Raw genomic sequence first — 11023 nt, 5'->3', positions numbered from 1 at the left:
CTATTGGTTAACCATAATATAGACAGTAAAAAATAAATATGATTTAGGTTTACATTTACTAACTGGCTCACTTGAATTGTCCGTGTCCTGGTTTAACACAATTTAGTAAATCTCAGTCTTCTTCACAATGTTAAAATATACCTTTCCATGCCTTTATATAACTAAATAATTAAATAACAGAGGGCAGTCTTCAATTAATAAAACTATACAATTCACAGTTTGAAATACCCTAAGTGTGTAGGTTTGAGTGGGTTTTACAGGCTTGGAAACGATTGAGTCTACAAGATGCAAAAAGGTCTTTGAAGTGTAACCCAATTCTGAAAAAAGTTAATGTTAACAGAGGAGAAAAGGGTCATCTATTTATCTATCTTGTGAGTAAAATATAGTGGTACTATAACACTTTGACCACAGTAAACAACATGGATGCATAGTAATACAACAGTACACAAAGAAGCCCCAATGCAAAACCAATATCACAAATTATTTAGTTAATTTCTATATAGGGAGCTATATCATACCCAAGGAATTGCAGACCTCTCAGTCTGACATCAATAGCAGAGAAGCTACTATACTTGAAGCTTTATTAACCACATCAGTGCCAGAGTCGTGTCACCTCTGTGGCCACGGACACTCTGGCTCTTTCGCATCACTCACCGGTCTTTGGAGCGATCACGTGATACTGTTTTAGTCCTGGCCATTGGGCTAGATGTGAAGAGTACGCAATAGTGTACAGTCCTTAAAAAAACAAGCATGGGGCAATGAGGGCCCCTGGGTGCTACTTTTATTGATGTAAACTGTACGCCAATAGCGCACTGAAGGGTTTATAAGATAATATTCGGGAATACCCAATAACAATAGTATTCGTAATAGTCGACAGGGATTTATGAGGGATACATCATGCCAAACTGACCGGACTTTCTTTGAGGAGGTAAGTAGGAATTTAGATCAGGGAAACTCAGTTGATCTGGTCTACTTAGATTTTGCAATGCTTTTGATACAGTGTCACACGAGGTTAGTGTACAAAATGAAGGCAATTGGTCAGAGTAAAAATATTTGCACCTGGATTGAAAACCGGTTGAAGTATACACAATAGAGAGCCTTTTCAGGTTGGGCTAAAGGTTTAAGTGGAGTACCTCAAGGATCGGTAGTGGGGGGTCACTGCTTATTTATTAATGATCTTGAGGGGACATGATAACTATATACAAATATATTCATGGTCAATACAAGGAACTTTCAAAATAACTATTGATGCCACGGACAGTACAAACGAGACAGGGACATCCCTTAAGACTGGAGGAAAGGAGATTTCATGAACAACAAAGGAAATGGTTCTTTAGACTAAGGGCAGTTAAAATATGGAATTCATTACCCATGGAGACTGTGATGGCAGGTGCAATCTATAAGAAAAGGTTAGACATCCTTTTATAAAGGAAAGGTATACAGGGATATACCAAATAAGTAAACATGGGAAGGATGTTGATCGTCAGAGAAATACGATTGCTATTGCTGGAGTCAGGAAAGAATCTATTCCACCCACCCTTATGAGACATCATTGGATAAGGTTTCATTTGGGTTTTTCTTTTGCCTTCCTTAGATCAAAATACTGTAAATTTAAATATAGGATGAGTGTGTCAAAATTTAACATAGCTTAACTTGATGAACTGGTCTTTTTCAACCTCAACTACTATGTAACTATGTTTTTTTTTCTTCTCATAAGTATGGGTCATTCAGTTCAATCTGTTGGCCAAAACATGTCAGTTTTGCAACCACGTCAAGATATAGACCCTTTCAGCAAGTTCCAACACTACCAATTTTAGACTGTGTCCAGCGTGTCTCCTCCACAGCAGAGAGAAAAGCGGATTCAAAACAATGATATAAGTCAATAGCATGGGATGCGCGACATGTATGCGGCGTTTATGGGGTGAACATTTAAATGCACTATTTTTGCTGTGTGTGAGCTACAGTACATTGCAGTTAAAACTGGTGAAAAACTAGAAGTGTCATAATAACTAGTGAAAAAAAACCAAATACATAGGACACAGAATAAAATTGCAAGAGAGGACGTTTGTAGGAGGACCACAAATGGAAAGCATAGAGAACAAGAAATGTATTATAATAAACATTTTCCCTAAATGGTGTATATTTGAATTCTTCCTGTTTCAGAATGGGCCGCAGCATAATACTGGTCCTTCCTACAATTTAAGGCGTGTAATATAATGACAAGAGACAGTTTTCTTATAAGTCTGATCACTGTACCACTTTGTTCAGAATGAATTGGATTGGACCGAAGGGTAAAGTGAGCTGCTCTTAAGAAAAGGGATATTCAAGGTCAACACTTCTATTCACCCACGCAAGAGGATCATATAAAGAATTTATTTATCATAATCCAGGAGTTACAATGCATACTTTTCAGATAGCAGCCTCATTTGGAGCCAATTACTTGGGGAAAATGTCAAAACTGAAACAGTATTAACAAAAACCTGCATGATTAAGTACCATGCAGTAGTACAAATGCAAAATTAAGCATAAATAAGCATTTGTCACAATATGTTGCTTAACTTAACCACCAATGTATTAGTAATAGACCAGAAGTTAGCTTATGCTTTTACACAAAACAAGCATATAACATTTCTTTATGTAATATTGTTATATCTAGAATGGAAACTCAATATAATATTGCTTCTTGTTTTTTTTAAGAATCCTTGTGCACTCATGCACATTTTGAGATCTTGTTTCTTTATTGTTAATATTTATTTTTTATATAGTGTTGAATGCCCTGAAGAGCTAACAATCTATTTTCTGATAACTGTCAAGGGGAAATTGTAACATAGTGGTTCTTGTCACTGAGTATGTAATTAACACTTCAGAATCAGTGGCTTATAGAAAAGGCCACTGTATCTTCAATTTATGAGGTTTACATAAAAGCTATGATTTGTATATACAGTTAGGTCCGGAAATAATTGGACACTGACACAATTTTCATAATTTTGGCTCTGTACGCCACCACGATGGATTTGAAATGAAACAACCAAGATGCAATAGAAGTGCAGACTTTCAGCTTTAATTCAAAGAGTTGAACAAAAATATCGTATGAAACGTTTAGGAATTGCAACCATTTTCATACACAGTCCCCTTATTTCAGGGACTCAAAAGTAATTGGACAAATTAACACAATCATAAATAAATTTTTCATTTTTAAAACTGTGTCAAGAATTCTTTGCAGGCATTGACTGCTTGAAGTCTGGAACGCATGGACATCACCAAACGTTGAGTTTCCTCCTTTGTGATGCTTTGCCAGACCTTTACTGCAGCTGTCTTCAGTTGTTGTTTGTTCGTGGGTCTTTCTGCCTTAAGTTTTGTCTTCAGCACGTGAAATGCATACTCGATCGGGTTTAGATCAGGTGATTGACTCGGCCATTGCAGAATATTCCACTTCTTTGCTTTAAAAAACTCCTGGGTTGCTTTCGCAGTATGTTTTGGGTCATTTTCCATTTGTAAAGTGAAGCGCCGTCCAATCAACTTCGCTGAATTTGGCTGAATCTGAGCAGACAATATATCCCTATACACTTCAGAATTCATCCGGCTGCTTCTGTCTTCTGTCAAATCATCAATAAACACTAGTGACCCAGTGCCATTGGAAGCCATGCATGCCCATGCCATCACACTGCCTCCACTGTGTTTTACAGATGATGTGGTAAGCTTTGGATCATGAGCCGTTCCAAGCCTTCTCCATACTTTTTTCTTCCCATCATTCTGGTACAGCTTGATCTTAGTTTCATCTGTCCAAAGAATGCTGTTCCAGAACTGGGCTGGCTTTTTTTAGATATTGTTTGGCAAAGTCTAATCTGGCCTTTCTATTCTTAATGTTTATGAATGGTTTGCACCTTGTGGTGAACACTCTGTATTTGCTCTCGTGAAGTCTTCTCTTTATGGTAAACTTGGATAATGATAAGCCTACCTCCTGGAGAGTGTTCTTAACTTGGCTGGATGTTGTAAAGGGTTTTTTCTTTAAAATGGAAAGGACCCTATAATCATCCAACACTGTTGTCTTCCGTGGATGTCCAGGCCTTTTTGTGTTGCAGAGCCCACAGTGCGTGTTTTTTTTCTCAGAATGTACCAAACTGTTGATTTGGCCACTCCTAATGTTCCTGCTACTGCTGCGGCAGCTTTTATTCTAACAAATCACCGGCTTTTACCTGGAATGCCATGCTGTTCACCTGGAGCATTCTGCGCTCCTTTTCCGTTCCCAGCCAGGGGTCATGCCCGGCTGACGTGCGGTTGATGGGTTTATTGATAATGTTTCGGATTTAAATAGGCTGCAATGCTTCGCGTGTCCGCTAGATGGCAGAAATTCATGAATTGTAATGCGCCGAATCAGTAATGTGTCGGCTTGCAGGTGTTTCGTTTAAAAAAAGATACTGTACCAGTGTGCTATTGTAACTTGGCCTTGGCCTTGAGACTGAAGGAAGAGGTTGCAAAAATGTATCAATTTAGGCTTTTCATACATACAGTATTAAAGAAAGACAAAGACCAGTTTCAGTTACAGTATTCTCCAGAGACCCACCCGCCATGAGTGTTCAAGTGCAGCCCACTTTCCAAAAACCTGAAAGAAGTTACGCGTATTTGATATGGGCCGCGATTAATGCAACAGATGATAAGATGGCAACAGTTGGTCAAATTTATCAGTATTTTATCGAAAACTATAGACTTTTACAAATTTTCGCCAACTCCACATACGTGGAAGCGTGCAGTAAGGAAAAGGTTATGTAGTGATCCCTGTTTTCACCGTATTGAACCCCAATTTGTTGGAGGGTATTGGTGTGTATCACCGGATTTTTCCCGTATCTATGATCATGGAGGCGGCAAAAGGCGAAGGGTCATGTTAAAACCAACGAAGAAGTGACAGTCGCTGCCAAGCAATGCACCAGCACCCGCACCGGCTTCCAATGACGGTCCCACTGTCAGTGACAACCCTGAGCCTGAGTCGGATTTGGCGTGCAGTTTTGATGAAGCTTGCATGTACCTAAGCGATTTCCAGCCTCACCTGCTGACTACAGGTGGACTAGTCCCGCTGCAAACTATCGACGTGGATGATCAAGAAAGCTGGACTGGCAGTGGACCGGCGCCGGCACCAGCTGAATGGGAAATTCTATGGTGAGTTGCCGTATTATTTTGGTGGGACTGGCTGGGTACTTCTTTACTGTAGGGGGCTGACCATAACTGTACATTAAAACTTTTCTTTTTGTTTTTCCTCAGAAAAGAAAACGGCTAATGGGGGGATTTCGATGGATAATATTGTACTGTATGCTGATGTTTTCCGGCCATACAGTATACTGTGTAATAAACCCGAATAAATAAATCTATGCATTTATTCTACATGTTCAGTATCGTTTCATTATGTGTCTTCTACAGTATACTGTACAGTGGTAACAGTGCCTAACATCAATGGGCAAAAAGAATTTTATCTCTAGGTGCCCTAGAACAGAAGTTCCCACGCCAATTGACCTAGTTCCCACGCCAATTGCCCTAGTTCCTACGTCAATTGCGCGCTCATTGCTCTTTTATTACAATGTTGCCGAGCTTGCAGTACTATCAAAGGAGCAAATGGAAACAATGCACAGTACAGTAAGACAAATCAACATGTTCTTTTATTGGTGCAGTAAGTTCAAAAACATTTATTTACAAATACAATGTTGAAGCATTTTAAGTAACAGTAGGGCAAAACATGTACAGTACAATACAGTTCAGCACAACAGTATGGTCTCACTCAAAGTCCTCCACATTGTCCGTCCATGGCCGATTCCTTGCATGGCGCAAAACGCCATTAATGCAGTCTCTAACGCCTTTCATTACAGGATCTGTAACTGTATAAAAGCGCCGCATTTCTTCCACAATGTTTTTCCTTAAATTGACAGGAAGCGCCTTTTTTGCGCGATTCCCATCGTAGTTCACTTTGAACACCCACTCGCAGTACAACGTGTAGGGAACATGGTGCTTTAAAATGATCAAGGCATACTTGTGGGGTGCACCAGCACTCTTAACCCTATAATTCTCCATGAGCGCCGGTGGCAGATCGCACAGGGCGATGTCGGGCACCGTTTCGATGCGAGCGGGTGTAGGTCTTTTGGGAACGGGTGTGCTTGAGGCGACGGGCGATGGTAGGTTGTCTGGGAGGAAGCTTTCCTCCGGTCTTGGTCGCCGTGTTGTCTCCTGGCGTGGTCTTGACGGGGTTGTCATGTCCTCCTCAACGGCATACATGGACACTACATCTTCTGGTGGAGGGGGTGCGCTTGCTGATGGAAGGGGGTCGAAGGTCCCATTCATCACATCCATGTCACCCCCCTGCTCCGGGGGCGGGGAAACAGGGGCATTAGCACCGAGCAAATAATGTATGCCCGCTATGTCAGCCTCTATCTTCTCCATCCTTCGATCCATCCGTTGTTCCATTTGTAGCATCCGTTGCTCCACATTTAGCATTGTCTCCAGAAGCACATCTATCTTTGCCAGCACAATAGAATTCCCGGGGAGATCCACACTTATCCCATTCAGCATCCGGTCTAACGAGCTGCTTCTTGTGCATGGCGTGTGGACATCTGGGGGGATGGGTGCAACGGAGGATGAGATGGAAGTTCCATGGACAGAAGCGGCATCGATGGAGAGTGGAGGAGGTGACCTGTGGATACCCCGGTAGAGAAGCGGCAGCGTCGTCGAAGAGGGATGGAGAAAGTGACCTTTGGATTTCCGGGCGAGAAGCAGAGTCGTCTAAGCGCAAAGGAGACAGTGACCCGTGGATTTCAGAGGCGGCAGCGTCGTCAGATGGAACCGGAGAAGATGGGGGTGGAGAAGACGGGCTGAAGTTTTCCGGGACAGCTACAGCAGAGTCGTCGAAGCATATGGGAGTAAGTGGTCTGCGGATTCGATGGGTTGGCTGCCATTCGTTCTGCGTCGAGAGTACATCACCGTATATCTTCTTCACATAATGAGGCTTACGTCTAAGAAAACCCTTAACCTTTGGGGTAAGCAGAAGGTTTTCTTTATTGGCCTTAGCCTGTCGCTTTGCCCTTGGCGTGGAAACGGCAACCGCCTTTCGCTTTTTCAGCATGACAGGCACGGCAGAGGTGAGTGGGTTCTTGCGTCCATAGAAACGGGGCTGCTCCATGGAAGCAGGTGGCACAATGCAGTATCTGGACAAGGGCAAGTTCAGATAAAGATCATCGAGTGGTGGGCTATGCAAAGTGTGTGACCTTTTATGCATGGCTACCAGGTACAGGTGTTGAAAGTGGGCGTACAGTACTCTAATGTGAGTCATTACCGTATAAATACACCATCCATTTTGTGGATTCACTGCACATTGAATACACATCGACTAAACATCGAATATACATTCTTGTGTTTGTATTTCTTTCTACTCGCAGCAATACCTGTTAAAAAGATTTCAAAGGATCTCAGCATGCGAATTAAGGAGATGTACACGAGCGGACACCGAATTGCTGCTATCCAATGCTGGTTAGCTACTTCTGACCTCGTTGTACCATCAAACACCGTGGGCTATCATGCATACGGAAAAAACAGAGACCGGAAAAAGGCACCAAGGGTAACTAACGCGTAAGTATATTTATAAAACTTAACAAAAAAAAAATATAGAAAACTGTACGTACTGTACTGTTCATACAGTACAGTACATCTACAGTACAGTTCTGTATCTACTGTAATACTGTTATTTCTGTTGATTTATATTACAACATAGTTTGGCTATTTATATTTATAGTACAGCAGTATACATATTTTGTATATTTCAATTTATCTTACAACGGTATATATAGGATGTATATTTATATTTATATTACAACAGTATATTTATAGTGTATATTTATATTTATAGTACAACAGTATATATATTTTGTCTATTTATATTTATAGTACAGCAGTATACATATTTTGAATATTTCATCGCGCGTAATGGGCAAGCATCAGGAAAGTAGTACTGTGCTGTAGTATTGTAAGTACAGCATGATACAGGTAAGTATGGCACAGAATTTTTCTTTCCAGATAGTAAGAGTATACACTACAGTAGTTAGTTTATTCTTTACAGAGAGAGCAGCACCAGCTATCAGATTCAAGTACAGTACATAGAATTTAACCATAGTCAGAGTATACAGTAGTTACAGTAGACAGTAGACTAGTTTGACAGTACTACAGTAACTGCGTACTAACTGCTCCATTTTTTTCTTTCCAGAGAGAAAGCTGCACCGACCACCTACAGTAGTTCTGCCATAATACAGTACAGTACGCACATAAAGTACAGTACAGTAACTGCACTAATTTTTTGTTTTCTTGTCGTTTCAGGAAAAAGGGTGGCCTAGGAGGGGGGGTGGGGTGTTGCGTCCAGTCTAATCTGCTTGTACTGTACAGTCAAATGTACAGTATATAAACAGTAGTAATGATGTACACAAAACCTCTCCTCTCTCAATGAACTACTGTACTGCAGACAGAATGAGGAAAAGATAAAGACGAAAAAAAAAATATTACTACAGTATACAGTATATAGTATACAGTATATATTATACAGTACATTACAGTACTGTATATAGTATTAAATAATATTCTTATAAATGTGCATTACTCATGTTTCCCCATGTTTTACAAATGTTTTCCAAATGGTTATCCAATTTCAATCTGCCAAAAGAACTTAATAAAGACTGCATTACTGTATGTATTATTCCTGATTATTATTTTTATATTTGTATTTTTTGGTTCCTGATAAAATAAAATAAATATTTATTCACTTTCCTGCGAATCATAATCATTGACAACCACCCGTACAGTGCAATATCAGTGTACTCTCAATTCTCACTGTGCTGTGCACATCAGATTTACATTTCCAATTCGAGAGGGGATTTTCCAAAGCATTACCGTTCAAACAACAGGCCTCTAAGGGTTGGGGGAGGGGGATGGTGTGATTAGACGCAGGCGTACTGAGTATTTGTAGCTCGGCTATGGGCGGATTAAGAACACAATGGCAATATGCAGAAGATCAACGACCCAGTGGAGAGAGGGGGATGGTAGGCTAGGGTGACTCAGCCGATTGACGCTTGGCTAGGGAGGGATTAAAAACTCTGGAGGTGTGTGGCTGAAATAGTTAACAGCAGTGTCATTTCAAAAGGCAGTTCATCATAATAATTTGATGAATAAACCCCCAAAGACAACCCCCAAATACAGTACATAAAAAGCAAGTCACTTTAACTCCCTTTGCCCCATGCACCAAAAATGTTTTGTGGCAGAAGAATTTAATAAAGGCTGCAGTATGTATTATTGTGTGTTGATGGTTAGAATTGCTGTGCACTTTAAATGTTACAACATTGTACAGTATTTGTAAATAAATGTTTTTGTACTGAAACCACCAATAAAAGAAAATGTTGAATTGCCTCACATTGTTTCCATTTGCTCCTTTGACAGTGTAACAAATGTAGAGGCTTGCTGCACTGTTTTTTTACTGCCTGGTCGCGCAATTGGCGTAGGAACTAGGGCAATTGGCGTGGGAACTAGGTCAATTGGCGTGGGAACTTCTGTTCTAGGGCACCTAGAGATAAAATTTTGCCCCTAGATGTTAGGAACCCCCTCACTTCACCCCAACATGCTCCGAGCAGTACTGGCGGCGAGAAAGGGTCACGCCGGCGAGGAGGGTCCTACCATTGAGCGTAATGGCGGAGAAAGCTTTGAACTGGCTAAGTCAGAATGAGCAGAAACCTGGAACCCATAACTCCGGTTCTGTTCAACCTAGAGGGCTCAGATTCGGTCACCATGTAGTCCTAGTTGCGGCAGGATTGCATGGCAAATTGCGACCCTCTCGTGGCAACAGAACGGAGTCAGGGTGATGTTAATGTTCAGGTTTCTGCCATTGACTTGCATGGCAGAAAAAAAGCCACTTTGGTAATGTGCTTTTAAACTGTCTTTTGGTACCTCCGGTTCCGGGGGTCGTGCAAGGCTGATATTTTGCCACTGTGGCAAGGGTCCTTCCGCATGAGGACCAGGCAAATTTCAACCCGCTCAGACCCACAGAACGGGTTATTTTATATTATATTCGCGCAATTGGCGTGGGAACTACTTAGGGCCTCGGTCAAGTTCACGGCCAATTGGCGTGGGAACTTCTGTTCTAGGGCACCTAGAGATAAAATTTATTGTGCCCCCAGATGTTAGGAACCCCCTCACTTCACCCCAACAGGGTCCGAGCATGTACAGTACTGTACTTTAAAATAAATTAAATATGCAATTTTACTATTACTGCGCGCGCACGCACGCACAGACTGTGTTGAACCGCGAAGGTATTAGACTTCGAAGACAACAGCTCGCAAACGCCCCCATGTGTTTTTACACGGCATTGCAGTATTGCAGACAGCGGGAATAAAATGTTTAAATCACAGCCGCGAAAATAACGCAAAACATCCCGGGCGAAAACGATACAAAACCGCACATCACCGGGATATTCCGAAATTCGCGGAGCTAGCCGAGTTCGAATAAAGTTGGTCGCCACTGTATCTCTCTGATGGATTTTCTTTTTTTTGCAGCCGAAGGATGCCCTGTTTCACTTGCATTAAGAGCTCTTTTGACCGCAAGTTGTGGGTTCACAGCAACAGCTTCCAAATGCGAATGCCACACCTGGAATCAACTCCAGACCTTTTACTTGTTTAATTGATGCTGAAATAACGAAGGAATAGCCCACAGCTAGCCATGAAACAGCTTTTGAGTCAATTGTCCAATTACTTTTGGTCCCTTGAAAAAGAGGGGGCTACATATTAAAGAGATGTAATTCCTAAACCTTTCCTCCGATTTGGATGTGAATACCCTCAAATTAAAGCTGATAGACTGCACTTTAAGCCCATATTCATTATTTAACTGTAACTTGAATTTATTTTGGTACACAGCCAAAATAACAAAACTTGTATCAGTGTCCAATTATTTCCGGACCTAACTGTATGTAATCACCGAAAAGGTATCTAAAGGGTTAATGTTTTACTTAAAGAAA

The 11023-nt window shown here is 41.2% G+C and overlaps 1 long non-coding RNA gene across 3 annotated transcripts in view; it reads right to left on the bottom strand.

Moving 5' to 3' along the window:
* Window positions 1-11023, bottom strand: part of LOC142501167 (uncharacterized) — a 38192-nt gene that overhangs the window by 18356 nt on the left and 8813 nt on the right. The gene's annotated exons all lie outside the window — the stretch shown is intronic.

This window comes from Ascaphus truei, chromosome 8, assembly GCF_040206685.1.
Source record: "Ascaphus truei isolate aAscTru1 chromosome 8, aAscTru1.hap1, whole genome shotgun sequence".
Taxonomy (NCBI): domain Eukaryota; kingdom Metazoa; phylum Chordata; class Amphibia; order Anura; family Ascaphidae; genus Ascaphus; species Ascaphus truei.
This window is presented reverse-complemented; position numbering and strand designations above follow the sequence as displayed.